Source organism: Lissotriton helveticus, chromosome 3_1 (genome assembly GCF_964261635.1).
Source record: "Lissotriton helveticus chromosome 3_1, aLisHel1.1, whole genome shotgun sequence".
Taxonomy (NCBI): Eukaryota; Metazoa; Chordata; class Amphibia; order Caudata; family Salamandridae; genus Lissotriton; species Lissotriton helveticus.
The window spans coordinates 1563550482-1563574008 of NC_136061.1; positions in this window are offsets into that span (position 1 = coordinate 1563550482).

A 23527-nucleotide genomic window follows, 5' to 3' on the forward strand; every position below is an offset into this window, starting at 1 on the left:
CTGACCTGGAATACCAGTTGCAGGATAGCACCCCTGACCTGGTGGGTGAATGGTGCAGGATACCTGCCACAGGTGCCCTGACTATTCTAGAAGGGGGTACCGCTCCAGGTTGGAGGGTACAGAGCCCCAAGGAAGAGGAGGGCCGGGTCTGGGGAAGCCCACCCCAGCCTCCTGTCCAGCCACCGGATACAGGTCCGGGACTGGTGGGTCAGTGCCAGAGTGTCAGACCTGACCTGACAAGAGAGGGAGTGGACAAAGGGTGCCAAGCACCTGGGGCTACTGCCCCCCACCCTCTGACGCCACAGAGGTTTGAGCGCCCTGAGAGGCATCAGGCCTGGGTCTCATCCCTGATCACTGTTGGTGGTCCCTGTGGCTTGCTGTCTGTCTGTTGGGACACACCGGTGAGCAAGTTATGTGTAGGTGCTGCACAGGTGGTGTCCACAGGTGAGGAGAAGGGTTCCACATGGATTGGCATGGTGGACCCTGAGAGTATGGATAGAGTGATCCAACTGGGTTTAGGACAGCGTAGAACAGGACTGCCCTGCTGTGTGGGCCAGTTTCCGTGTTCTACCACCTTAAGCAGGGAATCCCATCGAGGTATCGTTTGGTCTACCCTGGCTTTAGGCTGGAAGGGGGTTGTGTTAGAACTGGCCCTTCTTGCAGGGTCATCCTCAAACTTTTTGCTTCTTCCTCCCTTATTGTTCCTGACCCGTGGCTGTTGGCAATAGGACTCTGCGCACTTTACCACTGCTGATCAGTGCTAAAGTGCATATGCTCTCTGTGTAAATTGTTATTCTGATTGGATATACATGTTTGGCATATTTGTATCACCATGAAGTCCCTAGTAAAGTGCACTGGGTGTGCCAGGGCTGGTGATGACAAATGCTACTAGTGGGCCTGCAGCACTGATTGTGCCACCCACAGGAGTAGCCCTAAAATGATTTCTCAGGCCTGACACTGCAGTGCCTGTGTGCAGTTTAGAACTGCCATGTCCTCCTGGTCAGTGTCCCCACTGACCAGGCCTAACCCTTCCCTTTTCGTGCATGTCAGTCACCCCTATGGAAGGCCCAAGGTACCCCCCTGGGCAGGGTGCAGTGTATGTAAAAGGTAGAGCATGTACTAGTGCAGGTGACATGCTCTGGTAGTGAATGGCAGCCATTTTCGTTTTTCACTATTGTAAGGCTATCTTGCTCCATAGATTTACATGGGGGATGCTGGCTACAGTGGTTAACAGCATTTCTTCTCATAGGAACAAGATAGGACAGAAGTATCTAGTATCCCTGAACTCAGAATTTAATAACACATCTTTTAGGAAAGATTGTTTTTAAATCCTGTGTTTGAGAACAGCACTTTTAGAAAGTTGCTGTTCTCTTGGCTGACCCTTCTGTGTGCCTGGGCCTGTTTGTGTATTGACTGTCTGGTTTGAGAGTGACAGGGGCTGGGGAATTCCCCAGGAGGATGGATGAGTCAGCACTAGGCTGAATGACTGCATTTGCAACTGGAGTGGTGGGAGGAGTTAGCACCTGGGCTGAATAGGGCTGTGCCTGCCTTCCACAATGCTGGCTCCACCCCCCTGCTGGGTGGCTGAGGACCCTGCCCCTCACTCTGAAAGGAAAGAAGCAGCCAGCAAAACAAAGTGCTCAGGATCCACCCAGAACTGGTTCAGACCGGGCTCAGGGCCCACATGCACCCAGAGAACAAAGACTTTAGGGGTATAAGTACAGGACCCCTGACAACAGAAAATTAGATCATCCTGGAAATCAAGAAGGAACCTCTGCCAAGGAGAAAGCTGAAACTGAAGAAGGAAGACTGTCCTGCTGTTGCTCTGCCGGACTGACCTGTTGCTTTGCTGCCAAGGAAAGGGGAAGGACTTTGCTGCTGAGCTGTGTCCCCTGTCTTGAAGGAATCTCCAAGGGCCTGAGTAGAGCTGGCTCCCTGTTTTGAAGTCCCAGGAACAAAAGGACTTCGCCCCCAGCTTCCCTGAACTCTGCTGAGAGAGTTCTGTCCTTCCTAGAGTGCTTGATCCAGTTGTGGGGCCTCTGGAAGTTGTACCTGAGCTGGGAAGCTTGAAACTAAGCTTGAGTGACTTTTGAACTTGAAAAGTGTCGCATCGCTCGCGGAGCGCATCCCCGACAGTGCGAGAAGTTTCCCGCCACTACGGAGGTCGAGATCGTCGCAGCGCCTGACGCCGCTGCCAGAGACGTCGCATCCTTCGTTTGCGGGACGCACCAGACCGGTGCGGGAGAATCTAACATCGCTGCGAGAGTCGTCGCAGAGCCTGTCGTCGCTGGGTGAGAACGCCGCACCGCTTGCTTGCGGACCGCATCACGTCGCTGCGAGCATCGTCGCAGAACCAACGCATCGAGGAGCTGCGAGAGAGAGGATCCCCGCTGGACCGCGCATCGTCGCCCCGGAGATCGTCGCAGCCCCTGCGAGATCGTCGCATCGTGCCTTTGCGAGAACAGACTTCCTACGGAACCTACGCATCGGAATCCATACAAGTGGCCTTCCTCCCCATACAGACCGGATTCGTCGCAACACGCCCGTTGCTGCAGCGGGGCTGTCGCATCGCCTCCCCAGGGTCTCAGGAGCAACGCATCGCTTGTTTTCCACCGCACCAGCTTCTGCTTTTGGAACTTTGTTGCATCTAAAAGGTACTGTGAGTAAACGTGACGCAACTGTGAACTTTTCACGCATCAGTAGAGAATTCTAACGCAACCGTAAGAACTCTTTTTGAAACCATATTCTTGAACTGTGTATGTTGGATTTTTGTCATTTTGGTCTTGTGTAGTTTAGATTAAAATACCTTTATTTTTCTAAACTGTTGTGGAGTCAGTTTGTGGTGTTTTCACTGTGTTACTGTGAGTGTTGGTACAAATACTTTACGCATTGCCTCTGGTTAGCCTAGACTGCTCGTGCCAAGCTACCTAGAGGGTGAGCAGGGGTTATCTTAGAGGGTTATCTCCTTGCCCTGACTAGAAGCAAGGGTCCCTATTTGGACAGTGGTACCTACCTCTGCCAACTAGAGACCCCCAGATCTAACAGGTAGCATGCAATAGACACCAGATAACGCGGCAAAAATCGAAACGCAGACGCAAAAAACCATTAGTTGATGCCAATCACAGTACAAAAATCAGAGAAAACCAGCCACAGGCCTGCTAATCCGTCAGGCGGTAAAATGCACTATAAAAGAAAGAGAGAAAAAAAACATAAAATTCAAACTGCGTAGCACCATGGATGCACCCAGACCAAGTGCAGAGGATAAGCCAAACCCCACAAGCCCCACCGAGGACCAGCAAGGAATCCCAAGGTATCCCCTGCTCGGGGAAGGGAAAGTACAAGAGAAAGAGGAAGACGGGGTTCAGTCTGTAGGAAGACAGGGCCATTTTTACGGAGGTCACAGGACACTACCAACAACTGTTCGGCACCTCCACTGCGGCACTGGAAACCCAAATGGAAATATGGCAGACCATCATCAACAACGTCAATGCAGTCGGAGTGGCGAGGGGGACATCAGGGGAGGTCAAGAGGTGCTGGCATGAAGTGCACAGCCAAACCAAGGGGAAGCTCGCTGCCAACAGCAGAAATGGTGGCCACAGTCAGCAGTGCGGAGACAGTGGCAGATATGGGGGCCTGGACACAGCACGATACGACCTGACCCAACAGCAACAGGGTGAGTAATGACCAGGGACGGGGGGCGGGGGAGATGGGCACAATGGCACACATGCACAAATATGTGTAGCACACTGCACTCTCACAATGATCGTGGAACATGTCAATGAGAGCCTTGACACACTTCAGCACACATAGAAACGCCAAGTAGGCCCATGTCCACAATGTGCACAGAGGGGCCCCCTCCAGATCCCCAGCATCACAATGCAACACACACATAGCAATCACAGAACAACAGCAATGACGGCAATGAGGTACAAAGTGCAACACCAGCAACATAGTACATGACTCACAACAGGTCCCGTACGTGCGTAGTAACGGTCCACTCATATTCGGCATTGTCTGACACTGTGATGATAAAGCATGGGTACTACCACACATCCGTCTTCGAGTTGAACAAATACATTGACTTCCATAAAATAGCTAGCTACCCCAAAACAGCCACAATGTACATTGTACATTGGCATTCAGTCAGAATGTATACATCAGCAAATCTCCAACATACATGTACGACTCTGTAACCCTGCTTCTCCCCTTTCACATTGCAGAGAGAGAACCAACACTTCCTGTAGAGCAGACCAGACACATCTTCAGTGACGATGAAGAAGACCCCCTGGCCATCTGCACCAACGCCCTCCAACGGATCGTAGATAGCCTCAGCACCCACCCCCTATAGCCGGGCAGGTCAGCTGCCCCGAGGTGAGCCCACCACCTTCACAGACCATACTGCAGGAAACACACACCACCACGGCTGCCTCCCTGCACCCCCAACCAATTCATGGAATTCCAAAAACATATGTGGCGTTGCCAGGTGGAGTAGGCTGACCAGCTCCGGGTGGGCTTCAAACTTGTGGCAGCCAAACTCGATGCCATACGTGGGTGTCTGAGTCCCATCAAGGACCATGTACAGTCCCTATCGGACACCCTCTGTATGCACCATGCACCAGCACAGACCTTGGCTGACCTCGCTGGGGCAATGAACTTAATACAAGAGCTGTGATGTCAGACAGGCACCAGCGATCAGAGCACAGAGTTGGCACCGATGCAGAGTTCAATGGAGACCATGGAGCAGATGCAGGCTGGAAGTCTGTCTGCCACGGCTGGACACCAGCAAGTAGTAACTGGGAACCTCAATGCCCTGCAGTATGTCACATTGCCATTGCTATAGGTAAGACTAGCCAAACGGTTAGTCCAATCATGCACTGTTCACTTGGTGTTTTCCTACACCTGCTCTGCTTATAACTTTAAATTAATTCATGATGCCATCCTTATTCATACTTTTTAATTTTCTTTGATTTCAACAAAATTCATATTGTATGACACAAATCATAAATTCATCACAATCGCTTTTAACTTATAAATCATATATACATTTGTACATTATGATGATTTACTCATATCATATTATATTTCAATCAACATTAACATTTGACACGCCCGATGCATTTCGGTACCCAACGGTACCTTCCTCAGGGGCAGTTCTCTGTTTGAGAAAAGGTCTGTAGATTCACGCCCAGGGGTACTTTGGTCTGGTTTGAATTAATGCTGTGTTTGAAATCTGTTGGTCGGGAACCTGAAAAAATGACTAGCTTCGAATATCTCTGAGTAATATGTTCCGAACTTGCTCACGAATGCCGGGTCTTTCCTCACGCACCCCTCAATCACTTTTCAAAAACATTGCTATTACTGCCACTGAGCCATTCCCAGATGACTGCAGGGGGAATATCGACACACACAGCTCCGAGCCCTGATGTGTGACACACAGTGATGCTGCCTCATCACCTTCGCAGTCTGTTGTGTCAGTGGCACACAGTGATGCAGCGATCACCCCGCCATACACACCGGACACACTGGACACAGAACTCGTATCAGGGGAGTAAGAATTACTCTGTGAGGAGGTGGCAGTAGCATCCATCACCCCCATGTGCCCTGTTCCTGCCTGGTGATGACCTATTCAGCATGCCCTGGGAAAAGCCTCCTTCTGACGTTCACCCAGACACCGACACCGACGACCATTTCATCACTACAGACCAATTTCACAGCAATCCTGCTGCGGAATGCACTCTCCCACTTCCCAATCACTGCTTAATTCCCAAAGGACTGTGTTTGGCCCACCACTGGGCTTCCATGTGATGTGGACTTGGATGGCCATGTACAGCACCAGCTCTGTCCATCACCTGAACGTGAATAAAGCATTCTGAATCACACTGATGTGTCATTACTATGTTCTCTCATGTATGGGAATATGGCTGGATGTGGGGACAATGATTGCACATGAAGGTATACCATGGTAACTGACGTCTATGCACATGTGTACACAGGAACACTCTCAAAGTCTCAACCAATACCGACAACACCCTCAGAACCGTCAAACACCTGCACTTCCAGATTCACACCGATCCCAACACCACCCTCAGATGAACCCTCGTCTACAGACCCCCTGGACCCCGAGCACAGTTCAGCGACTCCATCACCGACCTCGTCAGCACACACAAGCCCTCGCCTCCATGGACTACATCCTCCTCAGGGACCTGAACTTCCACCTCGAGAACAACAACAACACGAACTCCACCACCTTGATCGACAACTTCGCCAATCTCGGACTCAGACAACTCGACATTACACCCACCCACTCCACCAGCCACACGCTTGACCCCATCTTCTCCACATACTCCCACGTCTCATTCAACCACACCACGGAGCTCCACTGGACCGATCTCCGATGCATCCACTTCACCTTCCGGAAACCCACCACGCACCACCACACCCAACAGATACCGCACAGCTGCTGGAGCAAAGTCACCGAAGACCAGCTCTCCACCACCCTCGCCCGGAGCCCACCCACAGACCCGACTGACCCCGACACCGCCGCTCGCAACCTCAGACAGTGGATCAATGACTGCGCCAACACCCTCGCCCTGCTCAAAAAGCCCTTCAACACCCACACCAGCAAGAAAGCCAGCTGGTTCACCGAAGTCCTCCAGGCCTACAAGCAAACTTGCTGAAAACTCGAAAAAAACTGGATCCATGAATGAACTCCGGAAAGCTACATAGCCCACAAGAACACCACCAGCAGACACCATCACCTCCTCAGATCCACCAAAAGGACCTCCTTCAAAGACCACCAGGACAACAACACACACAATAGCAAAGAGCTCTTCAACATCGTGAAGGAACTCTCCAACCCCAGCTCCAACACCAACGACATCCCACCTTCACAAGACCTGCGCGACTCGCTAGCCACCTTCTTCCATTGCAAGATCACAGACATCCACGGCAGCTTCAACGCCGCCACCACCCCGGCAACTACTAAGACCACTGCTCCCACGACCATCACCTGCACCAACCGCCTGCTCGCCTGGACCAACATCAATGACGACGACACCATCAAGATCATGAACACCGTCCACTCTGGATCCCCGGAAGACCCATGCCCACACCCCATCTTCAAAAAAGCCAGCAGCACCATCGCACCCCATCTCCGGAAAACCATCAACATCTCCTTCGAGACAGCGACCTTCCCGGAGAGCTGGAAGCACGCAGCGATCAACGCCTTACTCAAGAAAACCAAGGCAGACCCCAAAGACCTCAAGAACTTCTGACCCATCTCCCTGCTCTGTACCCGGTGAAGGTCATCGAAAAGGCCGTCAACAAACAACTGACCAGCTTCCTCGAGGAGAACAGCATCCTGGACCTGTCCCAGTCCGGGTTCCTCAACAACCACAGCACCGAAATTGCCCTCATCGCCGCCACCAAGGACATCAGGGCCCTGCTAGACAACAGAGAAACTGCAGTCCTCATCCTCCTGGACCTGTCAGCCGCTTCGATGCGCTCTGCCACGGCACACTACAAACACGCCTCTCTGACAACGGAATTCAAGAGAAGGCCTGGACTGGACCTCCTCCTTCTCTCCGGCAGTACACAGAGCGTCCGCCTCCCCCCTTCCGCTCTGAAGCCACCGGGATCATCTGCGGCGTACACCAAGGCTCAAACTTCGACCCAACGTTGTTCAACGTCTACATGGCACCGATCGCCCACGTCGCATGCCGGTATGACCTCAACATATACTCCTACGCCAATGACACCTAGCTGATCCTCTCCCTCAGCAAGGACACCCACACTGCCAAAACCAACCTCCACGAAGGAATGAAGGCTGTCGCCGAGTGGATGAGGAACAGCCTACTGAAGCTGAACTCGGACAAGATGGAGGTCCTCATCCTCGGATCCAACCCCTCGGCCTGGGTCGAATCCTGGTGGCCGACAGCACTAGGAACACCCCCTACACCCACCGACCACGCACGCAACCTAGGGGTCATCCTCGACTTTTCCCTCTCTTTGACAAAGCAGGTCAACACTGTCTCCTCCTCCTGCTTCAACACCCTCTGCATGCTTTGCAGGATCATCAAGTGGATCCCCACCGAAACAAGAAGGACGGTGACCCAGGCCCTCGTCAGCAGTAGACTGGACTATTGAAACGCACTATACGCAGGATCCTCAGCCAAACTCCTGAAACGGCTCCAACGCATCCAGAACGCCTCCGCAAGCCTGATCCTCGACATCCCTCGCCGCAGCCACATCACACCCCACCTGAGAGACCTGATCTGGCTCCCTGTCAACAAGAGGATAACCTTCAAACTCCTCACCTACGCACACAAGGCACTCCACATCACAGGATCAGTGTACCTCAACATCAGACTCAGCTTCTACACCCCCACCCACTAGCTCCGCTCCTCAGACGGTGCCCTCACCACCGTCCCCCGCATCTGAAGAGTGACTGCCGCCGGCAGATCATTCTCCCACCTCACCGCCAAGACATGGAACACCCTCCCCACCTGCCTACGGCAGACCGAAGACCTTCTGACCTTCAGAAGACTTCTCAAGATCTGGCTCTTCGAACAGTAACAGCTCCCCCCCAGCGCCTTGAGACCCTCACGGGTATGTAGTGTGCTTTACAAATGCTATGATTTATTAATTGATTGATTGTGTATCCCTGAGACACATGGCAACTTGGATCACTTTGTAGGTGAGTACAAGCTGTGTCCCTATTGCACATCAACAATGATCTCACGACCCCCCACACTATAGCCCCATGTCCATGTGTTGAATGGGGCTGTGGGTAGGATTGACCAAATCTGTAGCAGCCCAGGAGTGCTGCCCTACATCACAGGTGACAACAGAACTGCACGTTGCAAAGCCACTTACACATATCTGTGTGGCCACATTCAGTTATGATGTAAGACAGTGCTCCACATGGTATGGGGTTGCACACCATACTCACATTGTTGTAGTCACTTAAGTGCACATCTCGGCCAGCGCCTATCCCATGACAATGTCTGGCTCACAGAGGTTGAACTTGCAAAAGGGACACACCACCATTGCACATGCATCAGTCAGTTCCTCCCTGTGTAGGGACAATGCTCATTGTGGCACACAAGTGGACAATTAAATCAACACACCACACACTTAGACACCAGTAGGGTGACATGGACTTTATTGGGATGTGCGTGTCAGTACGGATGAGGCAACGGCCACAACAGGCAGGGACATGCTTCCGACATGCACGCAGCATGAGTACATGCTGAGGTTCAGACATTGTTCTTTTTAAATGGACGAAGATCATCATGGATGGGAATGCTCCCAGCCCACCTTGCCATGCTAGATGAGTCATGTGTTGTTTGGTGTCTGCCCATTGCCCCATGTGAGGGGACACGACTCACTGCCCATGGGATCTGCATGGTGCTCTGCCACTGGGGTTCGCATTTCGTCTGCTCTGCTGACAGTGCTCAGGTGAAAGGGTCTCACGTGTTCACATGTCATGCCACATTGCTATGTGTGTGCTGTGCCCCAGCAGTGCGTGTCCAAATTGGCAACATTGCCAAACGAAGCTGTGTTGCTACGACCATGGACCTACCTCACCTTGTACGGGTGGGTGTACACACGCGTTGTTACACGCCCATGCATCCAGGGATCGGCCGATGGCAGACGTGTCCTCTGTTGTGGTGGGACATGTGAGCAATCCGAACGTAGCTACATGTCGTTGGGACCTGTGTTGTGGGTGACAGTCGGATGTGGCTGCAGGGACGTAGTTACTCATCCATGAATGCCCGCGCAGCTTCATATGCAATGTGTTCCAATAGTACGTTGTTATCTTGTTCAAGGAACACCAGGGTGAGCCAATCCATTAACTGGTCCGGGCAGGTGTGCTCAGCACACGCCGTTTCACCAATCCGCAATACAGCCCATTGTGCAATCTCCCATGCACAACTGCCAATACATACGCAGGATGTCAAGGCATCCCATGCTTGGATGTCTCGGTTACACTCCTGTTCATATTCCAACAGGGGGCGCACACTCAAGTCATGGTCCAATTAATCAACGGTTGTGTTGGATAGGCAGACTTCCATGGGACACTCTAATGTGCATGTTCGGCAGTGGAACCAGGGCTGTACGCAGGTGATGTAGTCAGTGCGGAAGCTGAGCCTGTAACTGATCCGCAGCACTGCCAGTGGCACTAAGCCCAGTAAATGCAGCATGCTTGCCCGGTAGTATCCCACGTGACGGGGCTGTGCATGTGCCCTGAATGGCCTGCCATTGCCTTGGTGCGTCTCGTGGAACTCGCACTCTTCTGTGCTGTGGCAGTTGTGTGGAGGATATGCCATGGCTCTGACCAATGGTTCGAATGTGTGTGCAACGTTGGGCAGCATGGGTTGCTGTTTCCATGTGAGTCAAGGCCATCCCATGCGGAGGTACCTCAGGCAGGGGCTTCGGTGTGTGGGATGTGGATAAGTTGGATAGTTCTTTTGCATCTGCCATGGCATCTGTCTAAAGGGTGTTCCAGGCGCGTTCTGGATAAAGATCAGAAGTGCAGGTGTCCTCCCGCCTTTTGCATCGGGACAATGGAGCTTTCATCCTGGAGGTTTGTCTGACTACTACTTGCGGTTTTGGAATGTGATGTGGCTTTGTGGCTGCGATTGAGACACGGGCTTGGGCTCATGGTGTATGGATGGCTATACACACACATATTGGCATGTGGTGCCAGGTACCCTGCAGGGCCTTGTGCTGCTCGTGCAGACTCACTCCATCTCTCTCCCTCGCTGTCTTTCCTTTGTTGGATGCATTGCACACCTTCTTCTGTTGTATTTCATCTTTCAGACTGTGTCTGACGGATTGTCCAGTGTGGCCCCCCTAGGACTCAGCCGAATGGTTGTTTATTATTTTTAGTTTTATGGTGTTTTGTGTTGGTGATTGCATTGCTGTATGACTGGTTCTCCATTTTCTTGCCAGGCATGTATGTTGATTTTCCTGCTTGTGCGACCTCAGGCAACATATTTGTTTTATGATTCATGGTGTTGGTGTGCAGTTTCTTGGTACGGGATTGGGGGTGGGTCCGGGGGGGTATGTTGCGGGCATGGGTGTGGTGTCGGTGGGTGTTGTGGCCCTCTTGGGTGTCTGTGCTGCATGTTCAGTGGCTCCATGGCATCTTTATGTCTTCGGGTGTGGCTTTGGGCTCTGCTCCCTATTGTGGTGCAGACTGTGGTCTGACTTGAACCAGGTCAGAGCAGGTGTAAAATTCCTGCTGCTAATGCACCTTATCGTGTGTTTTGTGTTCTTATCGCCGATCTGTCTGGTCGTTGTGAATGTTGAGGTGTGGTGTTGTCACGGCTTTTGTCACGGGAACGCCAACACTGCATCTCATTAGCAATAGTTGCGGGGTCCTCTGTGGCGATGTTTTTTGCGGCTGCTATTGCTGCAAAAGTGCTGCTGTGGGATGTTAGCACCAGCTTGTGAATGGTGGGGTAAATTTATCACGACTTTGGCTGCGATAAAGTGCAGTTAATTCCACGATAGCTCCTTGTGAATATGCCCCAGGGAATCTTGTCTGATGGGATCTAGGAACAGCTCACATTAACAAAACTACAAAATAGATTAAGTAGTAAACAAATGGCCACTAAATAAACAGCAAAAAACAGCTCAAATCCCATAGACAATAATACAATAAAAAAGGAAAATTTCTTAATATTTTTTAGTATACAAACATTTTGTAATAGAGAAATATGGGCCAGATGTAGGAAGCCTAATACCGGTCGGTAACGGCCGAAATTGCCGAATTCCAGCTGCTACCGACCGGTATTTGGCATTTTAGATGTAGGGGCCTAATTTAAGGATTCGGTAATTTACCGAATCTGTAATTTAAGGAATCGGTAAATTACCAAATTCTTAAATACCGATTCGGTAAATTACCGAATCCTAATGTAGGAAGAACTCAAGTGAGTGCTTTTCACTTGTAAGGATTCGTTATTTACCACAAACTACAAATTGGTGGTAAATAACGAAAAACGTTAAAAAAGCAATTTTGTGCTTTTTTAACAGTGCCATGTGGCAGACATGTGTGCCACATGTGCACCCATGCACTATTCAGGGGTGCAACAGGGTGTCAAAGTGACACCCTGCCACCCTTGAATGTGTTACCCATTTTAGATTCGGTAATTCCCATTCATTCCTTTGGGCCTGGAGGCCCATAGGGATGAATGGGAAATACCGAGTTGGTAAATACCGATTCGGTATTTACCGAATCTTACCGATTCGGTAAAATTTACCGAATCATTAGCTACATATCATTTACCCATTCTAAAATACCGAATCAGTAACATTCGATATTTTAGAATCGGTAAATGATATTTATCTACATCTGGCCCATAATGTTAAAAATGTTTAAAACGTAACTGTAAAAAAAAAAGGAAAATATATTACAAAGAATTATATGGAAATAAAAATTACTTATAATACTTTGTAATACATTTAAAATATATCCAAATATACATTTTGTACAGTAAATTATGTGTTATGTAGGTACATAAAAATAAAAAAATATTGAACATATATGTTAAAAAGTTATCACAAAATCCATAACAATATATGTTAAAAAGGTTCATGTTGTTAAAAATGTATGTACATAAAAATGATAGTTAAAAGTGTAATAGAATTTATGTTGAGATGTAAATAAGACAAAATATACAAAGACAAAAGTATGTATGTTACTAAAATAAATCAATGTAATAAAACCTACCTGACAGAAACAGTTTGGCATTCATACGTTTTCACTTCATGTTATCAATAATTTATTATACACATATTCAACTACTTTCACCTATAGAACTACAAACAAAAAGCTATATAAATTATTTTAAAAACATTCCTTCTACCTAACTAAAATTGAACAAACTGTTCAACTTACATAGAAGTAAATAAAATATTGTAAGTCCAATCTAAATGACTTTGACAAAGAATGAAACACATTTAGAAATGTATATTTACTGTTTCCACTCATATCTAACCCACTTGAGGAAAGCATTGGAGTTTGGGGGGAATACATTTACCATTCCCACTTCAAACTAACCCACACTGGAGAATGTGTTGGATTTTGAGGGTGTGCATTTATTATTCCCACTCCAATCTAAACCAAGTTCGGGAAAACATTGGACTGTGATGGGGGTAGATTTACTATTCCCACTCCAATCAAAGCCAAATTAAGGAAAGTGTTTGAATTTTAGGGGGTAATATTTACTATTCTTCCTCAAGTCTAAAACACATTGGGGATAGCAAAGGACTTTGAGTGGGGTAAATTTTGTATTTACACCCTAATGTAAGCCAAATTGGAAACAACTTTCGAGTTTGAGGGGGCACATTTTCTGTTCCTACTCCAATCTAAACCAAACTGGGAAATTATTGGAATTGAGGGGTGGAGCATAGATATACTATTCTTATGCCAATCTAAACCACTTTCGGGAACGTTTTGAGCTTTGAGTGAGCTCATTTTAATATTTCCACTATAATGTAAGTGGAATTGGGAAAATATTGGACTCTAAAGTGGGTAGATATTCTAGGGCTCTCCGATCAAAGCCACATTGGGGAAAGTGTTGGCATTTGAGGGGGTTATATTTACTATTCCTACTCTAGTCTAAGCCAGGGGAAAGCATTGGATTTCTGAAAAGGCTAGATGTACTATTCTCACTTCAATCTAAGCCACATTGAAGAAAGTTTTGTACTTTGAGGGGTGTAAATGTACTAGTCGTACCCCAATCTAAGCCACATTGGGGGAAACATTGGATTTTGAGGAGAGTAGATTTACTATAACCACTCCAACCTAAACCACATTGGGCAAACTGTTGGATTTTGCGACAGTTTGATTCACTGCTCCAACTATAAGGCAAACCACATATTTAAAATAATATTTTTTAAATCTAACTCAAAAATGTTGATCAGTACAAAAAATATAGATAGAAAATAACACATTATAAAAGCAATACAAATATCAATAAACAGTATATAATAAAAACAGTTAAATCTATAAACTGAACAACACTTTTAACAGCTTTTAGAGATGTATACTTTTATTTATGTTGTGTTTTATAAAGCGTGAACGTGACCCGATAGGGTATCAGAGTGCTTTACAGGGATAACAAGTTGATTAAAAAGTTTGGTATAGGCGATACAACAAGATATTACAAAGAGTACGGATAGGTGATCATGTGTACACTTGGGGGGGGAACAAGTTACTTACATGATTCTGAACAGGCGATCAGGAGAACACTTTGCAGAGATAACAAGCTATTTACAAAGAGTAGGAATAGGTGATAATGGGTACCCTAGAGAGAGATAAAGCTGAGTTTAGCAGGAGCAGAAGAGGACTGTACAACCCCAGCCTCTGTCCAATAAAGTGACAGTGAAATACGAATGATGCAAAATGTTGAGAAAATGACCTTTAAACCAGAACGCAAGGTTACAACAACTATATCAAGACCAGCATGCACGGGTAGAGTTTGGGTAAGGAGCAAAGTCGAATCGCTAGGTCGATGAGCTGTATATGCATTGAGAGTGTTCATGGGACGACTTTGCCCATTAGGAAAGTCTTATCTTCCTTTTTGAATCTTGACAAATAAGGTATTCTTCTGATGTTAGGCAGCAACGAGTTTCATATTCTATTAGGGGCCCCAGAGAAAGCTCTGTTGTATGTTTTCTTCTTCTGGAAGATGGATGGTTTCAGGAAAATGTTCCTGGCAGACCGGGAGTTCCTTTCTCCTTCAGATACCGTGATTTTCTGGGCAAGATACCCAGGAGAATTTGAGTGTAAACTTTGTGTGGGATTCAGGCAAATTTGAGTTAGATTCTGGCTTCATTGCCTTCAGGTGTGGTGAGATGTGGTTGAATTCTTTTGAGCCTGTTAGGAGTCTAGCTGCTGTATTGAGACAATATTTTAGGGGGGCTGAAATGAAATAAAATATTAAATCACCAACTTACAAAAAGACATACAATTTAAGAAATATACATTTTAATAAATGTTTTTTCTTTAAACTTCTTTTTTATTGGCATTTTGTTATTATACACTTACAATATCACCACTAATAAGATCCAGCATTTGATATTTTCCATAATTCCACATTACACAAGACATTTGGGGTCATTGGGCCCCAAGTATTTTTAAATAATCTCTGCTTTCGAAGGATTATATGTTCTCTAATGTTTCTACAGTTATGTATACTGAGATATATTACATTTGTGTAGTACTTAGGGGTACAGTACAAAATGTGGCTCAAAGGAGCAAGAGGCTCATTTGTTATGTGTAATGTGTAGTGTTATAGTGTTATGCCTTGAAGATGTAATTTCACAAACTAACTCACATAGGAAACAAAGATAGAGAAAGAGGGGGAAAGAGAAGGAGCAGCAAAGAAAGGAGAATGAAAAGAGAAAGAAAATGTTGAGGGTGCAAGCGGGGTGCCGTCTATGTAGTCTACTCGCAACTGTGCACACATAAGGTATTAGTTTTCTACTGGAATGAGTGTGCTAGCATAATGAGGGAAGTATTGCTGTAAGGGATTGGGCATACTCTCTCAGGCTTGAAACTCTCAGTTTTACATCTTCGTCTGTGGCTTGTAAACTTATAAACTTAGCCTGTCAATTAGCTTCTATATTCTGTAGGGAGATAGTGTGATATAGGACAAGTCCAATGAGGAGAGGTGAAGGGGGAACCCCCTCTCCTTCCCTCTTAAGGTCTGTTCCTGTGTGTCTTCTCCGTCTTTCAACTATTTTGTGGGTCATCTATTTGTTCGGGTGGAATCCCATTCCTCCTCCTCAGCTGTGTCTGTACTTATGTCTGATTCATCTCTGGGGTTGTGCCCTAGGTGCGTCCAAGTTGTCAACACCTCTGTCCACAGTTCTGCTCTAGGACGAAATCTCACCTCTCTGGCCTCCCCCCTGATCAGTGCCCTTCCCTCTGCCATTGCCCATTGGGTTACATCTGCTCTCCAAACTCTGGTCAGTGGTCCCTCCGATGATTTCCTGTCTATTGCTATTCCCTGTTTGGCCAAACCCAGTGCTAAGTATAGGAACCTAGAGCTAGATGTAGGTGGGCTAATACCGGTCGGTAACAGCCGAAAATCTGTAAATTTCCCGTTACCGACTGGTATTTAGCACTTTGCGATGTAGGAGGCTGTATTTAAGGATTTGGTAATTTACCGATTCGTTATTTTAAGGAATCGGTAAAATACCGAATCCTTAAATCCTATGTAGGGAGCACTCAAGTGAGTGCATTTTTGGTTTAAGGATTTGTTATTTACCACCAACTGCAAGTTGGTGGTAAATACAGAAAACCTTTAAAAAAGCAATTTTGTGCTTTTTTAAAAGTGCCATGTGGCAGACATACATGCCCTTTGGTGCATGTATGTGCGCCACATGTGCACACATGAACTATTAAGGGGTGCAACAGGGTGTCAATGTGACGTCCTGCCACTCTTGAATATGCTCCCCCTATTACCGATTCGGTATTTACCGAATCGGTAATAGTGAATGGCTTCCCATTCATTCCTATGGGCCTCCAGGCCCATAGGAATGAATGGGAAGGTATTCCTTATTACCGATTCGGTAAATACCGAATCAGTAATAACGAATATTACCGAATCTGTAAAATTTACCGATTTTTTTACCTACATTCTAATTACCGATTCTTAAATACCGAATCGGTAAAATTCGGTATTTAGGAATCGGTAAATAGAAATTACCTACATCAAACCCCTAGTGCCTACCTTCCTCTAGGCAGGTCTAGAGATTGTGCAGGGACTGCCCAAGCATGGAATCTAAGGTGGAAAGTATCTCTTCCCAGTAGGACTGTAGCCTACATTTCAATAAATGTTAAATGAAAAAAAAATTACCCAATTTTAAAAAAGTTACTAGAGTAAATATGTAGACTTGAAACATTACTTAATACTTTAATTTTTTTAATTCAATTTTAAAATGATATTTATAACCCAGGATATTCCTTATTTGATATTTTGGCAGAATATCTCCAAAATATTACCATACCACTTTCCAGTGATATGTGACTGACATTCATCCATCTTTCCTCTCCATCTGTACGGTTGACAGTGGCAGAAGCGAAATGCAAAATGCATCCCACATAATTTTCAGTCTTTCTGTTAATAGTTACAATGTGGTGAATGTTTCAGCCTGCTCATTCAAGGTTTCAAATCTCTCCCATATAGACCCTTCATCCATGTAAAAGCCACAAGCATCTGAACTATCAGCAATGCTAACACAATGCTAACACTGTGACTTTCCTTGTATAGGAATTTGTAGAATGTAAACCAGCACAGTCAACAATAACGAGCGTAGTAGGACCTGCTCAAGTGCTTTTGACAGACAGGCCAGTATTCTTCCAGTTACAGACAGGTAAAACTACAAGAAGGAAATCTGCACCTGCATAATGATGAGTGGCAGGGGCAGGGCCAGTCAAGTGATCAGTTGTATGTACATAAATATGTGTACTGCATACACAGTTTAGAAATTTGAAATGAAACAATGTATTCCTTTTATAGAAACATGCAGTTTGAACACACAATAATAGTACCTGAAGTCGTCATTGAATTCCTGTCCTTCATCCCTCTCCAATGAGAGGCTGGCCTTTCAACCCCATCACTCTTTACTTTTGGTACTTCCTAACATTTGGACACCCAGGGCCTCAATTATGAGGTTTTGCCATAGGGCAGCACCACATGCCTACCTGCTGCGCATCTCTACGGCAAAAGAAAAGGGCTGGAATGCCCGGTATCTAAAGGATACGGCGCATTCATGTCCTTTTCCCCTGTGCCAGTGCACAATGGGCTGTCGTGCGCTAACGCAGGCAACTTTGCACCATGGTGCAAGGGGCCTGCGTTGCGGGGATGATTATTTTTGTACAGGAAGGGAAACCTTTCTGTACAAATATAATCCCAAGAGGCTTTTTCATCTTTTAATGTGTGCTGCAGAATGCAGGACACATAGAAAAAAGAAAAACGATGAGAAATAAAGATATTTCTCCACGTTGTGCCTGGGAGGTGTAAGCTTTTGGCACCGCCTCAGATTTACGATTTCTCGTAAATCTGGGGCGCTTTTGGCACTTCCTCAGATTTAAGATTTCTCATAAATCTGGGGCAGTGTCAAAAGGCCATGGATGTTGCTGGGAACGCCCCCAGCAACACCCATTGCATGCCTCTTTAACGCATAACACTGCGTTAAAGGGACTGATATTTGTCAGGCAGCATTAAGCCAAAAAAAGTGGATTAGTGCTTCCTGATAAATATCATCCAGGCTTCTGAGTCACGGAACATCACAAAAAGTGAGGTTCCAGAGGCTCATGGAGTCTCATAAATGAGGTCCCTAGTGTCTACTGTCTTGTAAGAGTATTAACAGAGTTAGCAGTTGAAATTCAGCAGCTTAACTTTGGACAGTGTGGTATTTAGTTTGTACAGTGTGTCAAATGCTGTAAAAAGTAATTCCCGATACTGTTTGAGCCTTTCTCTGAATAGGGGTCCAATATCAAGAATGTGCTGTCAAGCTAAAGCTGTCCTGTTAGTTACAGGCCTTTCTAATGAGTGAGTCGATGATGGTGTTTTCCACTATCAGTGTGAGCATTTAGTTATGCCATAATTTAAGTCAGTCAATAGAGTTGCATGTGACCAGCCATCTTCCACAGTTCGCACTAAATCCAGTTGATAGATGGGACCAATCTGACTCCTGTATCTAGTAATTTAGGGGCAGATTTACGTTACCTGGCCCATCCCTGCAAATTAGCAGGGATGCGCCAAGAAACGTGCCACAAGCAATGCCTTTGTTGTGCCACCACGGATGCGCCGCATTGTGCGCCATGGCGCAAGGATAGGCAGATGCGTGTCACATCTTCATGCGTAAGGTTGGCGCAGTGCTGGTGTTCTGTCGCGGACGCGACGCAACTCCAGCACTGTGCCAACCCGGCCTATCTTCCACATGGTGCGTCACACCTTACGCCTGCTTCAGGCAGGTGCAAGATTTTGATACAGCGATGTCGGAAAAGTGACTGATTGAAATCTTGTAGATTTCACTCAGGCAATTTTCCGAGGCGTTCCTGTGCCAGAACGCCCACCCTGCGCCGGTACGCCCACATGAAACCTGAAGCAGGTTTCATGTGGCGCAGGGCTTTACAACGAGACGCATCTCCCTAGATGTGTCACGTTGAAATCCCCCGCAGCATGGCGCTAGCTGTACGCCGCCGCTGCGTCACAGAAGTGATGCAACGGCGGCGCAAAAGTGGCACATGGCCTTGTAAATCTGCTCCTTTGTTTGTAACGTTTTCTCCATCACTTGTTCCCTTTTAACAATCAAATATGGGGGTGACTGATACCAAAATGTCTCAAATTGGGCCTATTTTGGATACAAAGATAATAATGTCACAGGCCACGAGCAGACGATTTTCAATGGGAGAGTCAGTATTTCTCAACATATGTGGGGACGTCTATGAAACCAGATAATTCGGGATCGGAGAGATATTAAATTAATGGAAAAAGTTTGTTTACAGCCATATAAGAATATGGACGTTTCTATAGAAAATGGAGGTCAAACTACCATTTTGATTAAATGTAACCTGCCTGCAATCGAAAATGATGGCATGATCCATAAAACCACTTCAACCTAGGGATGTTTGGCAGGCTGCATATCCCTCTTCCCCTATATGTTAATGTAATTCAGCTCCATCTATGATTGTAATTTGTAGGCAGGGCGACATTTCTGTTGCATGAACAAAATCTCACATACTACTCCTTTAATACTTTTTTCACAATTGACATAATTCAATGTACTTTTTCTTCATTATTTGACTGTGACTGATTGTTAAGTTCCAATAACAATGCTTCCACGAAATGATTCGAAGAATTTAATGAAGTATACAGCATAAACCACCAACTCTTAGAGACAGCGATCAAACTCCCAACTGACTGTCCCTTGTTCCAATCCCAAAACCCTCAGGTGCATGGAACACCTTGACATCACAAAATAACATACATGGCATTCCACACATAGCAACCTGATCCAAGCCTTAACACAGTTTTAAGCAGAAAATGTCTTGAATAAAGGGTTAAAATGATGTGTGCAGTGACTGAGAGACATTTGTTGCTTAAATCAGTCTCTCACAGGTATTCCATGTAACTTTTTATATGAGATCTTTTGCACAATATGTGTAATGTCTGTAGAAATTAAACTAATTATGCAAGGAAATAATTCACAATTTTGCCCACCACAAATTATTTGGTTATATTATCTAGCACCACTATAGTTCACTGCAGAAATTAAACTTTGTTTTCCGAACTTTCTCACTTTTGATTTATTGTGCGAGCCCTAGTTGTCCAAATAGCTGATATAGTTAACCATGTCAGCAATTCTTTTGAAACCTATGCTTGCTCCCACGAAAGACAATTCTTTTCAAGTACCAAAAGATGTGATAATATTACGCCTGTGCTCAGGTATTTCAGTTGGGTGTTTCTTTATCCCAGTTCGAAATGTGCTCTCTGCCTTATAAAATGTGTATCTCATGTGCTCCTGATTCTTGGCAGGAAACATGAGGCTCTTGGGCAAGTTGAGGGTTGTGGAGGACAGAAAGTATTTAAGAATTATTATAAGTAGGCCCCAACATTTCCTATGCGAAAGATGTATGTGTGCGCACTGTTACAATTTAAAATGAGGTACTCTGTGAGTTGAGTAAGATCTGCTGCTGCTTTGTGGCATTGATATACCTTAAATCTTTTTACTGAACCCCTTTATGCATATTACATATGCCATCTTAATTCTCACATATAAGTGAATTGTGTGTTCAAATGTACAGGACACTCACACACAATCAGCGCTGTTCAAAAAGGCAACTTACACTTGTAATTTACATGTATAATTTACTCTTTCACTTATGAATAACTTTACTGCCTTTGGCTATTCACAAAATAAGAGTGCAATGTTACTTAAAAATTAGGACTTATGTGTTTCAACCCCCTAAAAAAGGGCCTGGAGCCAAGTTTACGAGTATGAGTTACTGCTGCTAAAAAAACAGTAGTACATCCAGCAACACACATGGCCAACCACTAATATTGAAACACCATCCCACAGAACATATGTGAGGTAGGGATTTAAAATAAAACCCCACAGGAAATAATGTTAAATCAAATTAGTTAAAGTGGTTAAAATATTAATAAATATTATTTCATGTAAAAAAATAAAGATAAAACATATTTATTATTTAACTAGCTTACCCGTCGCGCGTTGCTGCGATCTCCGAAGAAAGGAAATTCAAGGAAACTCGTCATGATAACATTCAATTTACATTGTGTAATTTTTATTGAGAATTATTCTTTTTAATATGGAAAACATTTCAAAGTGTCATTTTAATTCTATTTATTTATTCGAGTGCTTGTGGATACACGATTTTTTGTTTTTCCGTCTGGTGCGTTCATCAACATTCGAAAGATTATGAGGGCCCTTGGGGGCCGATATTTTAAAACAAAATTATGCCAAAAACCTACGCGGAAGTGTACTCAACAACTTCCCAAAGTTTCCTGGCGATCGGATGAATGGTGTTTTAATTCTATTTATTTATTCGAGTGCTTGTGGATACACGATGTTTTGTTTTTCCGTCTTGTGCGTACATCAGTAGTTGAAAGATTATGAGGGCCCTGGGGGGCGGATATTTAAAAAAAAATTATGGCAGAAACCTTCGCGGGAGTGTACTCAACAACTTCCCAAAGTTTTATGGCGATCGGATGAATGGTGTTTTAATTCTATTCATTTATTCAAGTGCTTGTGGATACACGATTTGTTGTTTTCCGTCGGGTGCGTACATCAGTATTCGAAAGATTATGAGGGTCCTGGTGGGCCGATATTTTAAAAAAAATACGCCAGAAACCTTTGCGGGAGTGTACTCAACAACTTCCCAAAGTTTCATGGCGATCGGATGAATGGTGTAGTAATGCATATGCCAGAAACCTTCGCGGGAGTGTACTCAACAACTTCCTAAAGTTTCATGGCGATCAGATGAATTGTGTAGTAATGCATATGCCAGAAACCTTCGCGGGAGTGTACTCAACAACTTCCCAAAGTTTCATGGCGATCGGATGAATGGTGTAGTAATGCATAAAGGACAGACAGACAGACAGACAGACACACATTCGTTTTTATATATATAGATTAAAAATATGATAATACAATTTTTGGATAGATACAATAATGTAACATAAATTCTTAATAAAATTTGATTACATTACTTTTAATTATTTCAATTGCATGCATACTGCTGCCATAAATATTCCATGCACACATTTACCACAAGATCAGAGTAGGTGGTGAATACGTGCTTTAAGCCCCTCAGAATAGGGTGTATTATGCAGAATACCACATGATAATGTCATGCCACAAAGTTATTCTCTAAGCCAAGGAGTTGACTTAAAATTTCATGGTTCTGACCAGGTGTTACCGCATGGTAACAGTCATTATGTGTGCAGAGTTTGCACCCCGCGAGTACCGTGCAACTCACAGTCAGCATATTAGTGCGGGCTGATCATCAGAAGACTTCACATACTCTAATGTGCAGTGAGAACAATTCCTGCCCGTTTGTGCCACTGATTTCTTTGTTGCCCTGAAGGGAAAAGCAAGTCAGAGAGAAACAGATGTGAGCCATATGTGGTCCTTCATTCCACAGTACAGCTGTGGAACGGAAGTGTTACACTGAGATCTTACAGACCTTGAAGTTAAAGGACTTTGATTCGTATTCTGATACATCTGATGTTCATATCTATTGCTGGCTCAACTTTTTGACTGCATCTTTACATAAACTGTGCATCTGATCTGAAAGCAGTTCAGATCTTGCAGCCGGGTTGAGAAACCTAACTGTTCATGCCTTTTTGACCCAGACATGCACACTTAGAAGTGCACAACCACTCTTTGTGACCTAAGCCCTAGCCCGCCCCGCCCTACATATGCTGGCTCAGCCAGCAGCTGAAAAATAAAACAAGGTAAAATATCATTTTTTCAGCTACTAGCTCTGAGCCAGTGTGGCGTCCGCTGTGAGTCCATCATAGGCACATAAAGCTAAATGGCGATCACAGTAATACCGTGGCAGGGCCTGACAGGCCTAAGTGAGGGGGCTCGTTTGCACATTTTTTCCAGGCCCTGCCTCAGGCTGGTGTTTGATGCTGTACTGTAGTGAATTCGTTTTGTAGTGAACATGTTTGGTCTCACTTCCCGTTTCTCATAGACATGTTCTCTAGGTGGCCGGAGGTGAAGATTACAACGGGAATTGAGACCAAACATGTTGTGAGTTTTCTGAAAGAATTGTTTGTGAGAGTGGGGATCCCGAGTGTTTTGCTGACAGACAATGGCGTGCAATTGGTGTCGAATGAGATGGAACGGTTCTTGAAAAGTAGTGGTGTGAAGCACAAAAGGTGTTCCCTTTATCAACTGGAGACCAATGGCATGGTGGAAAGGTTTAATCACGTTTTGAAGGAGATAGTTGCCATAGCCAAAGAAGGGGGTT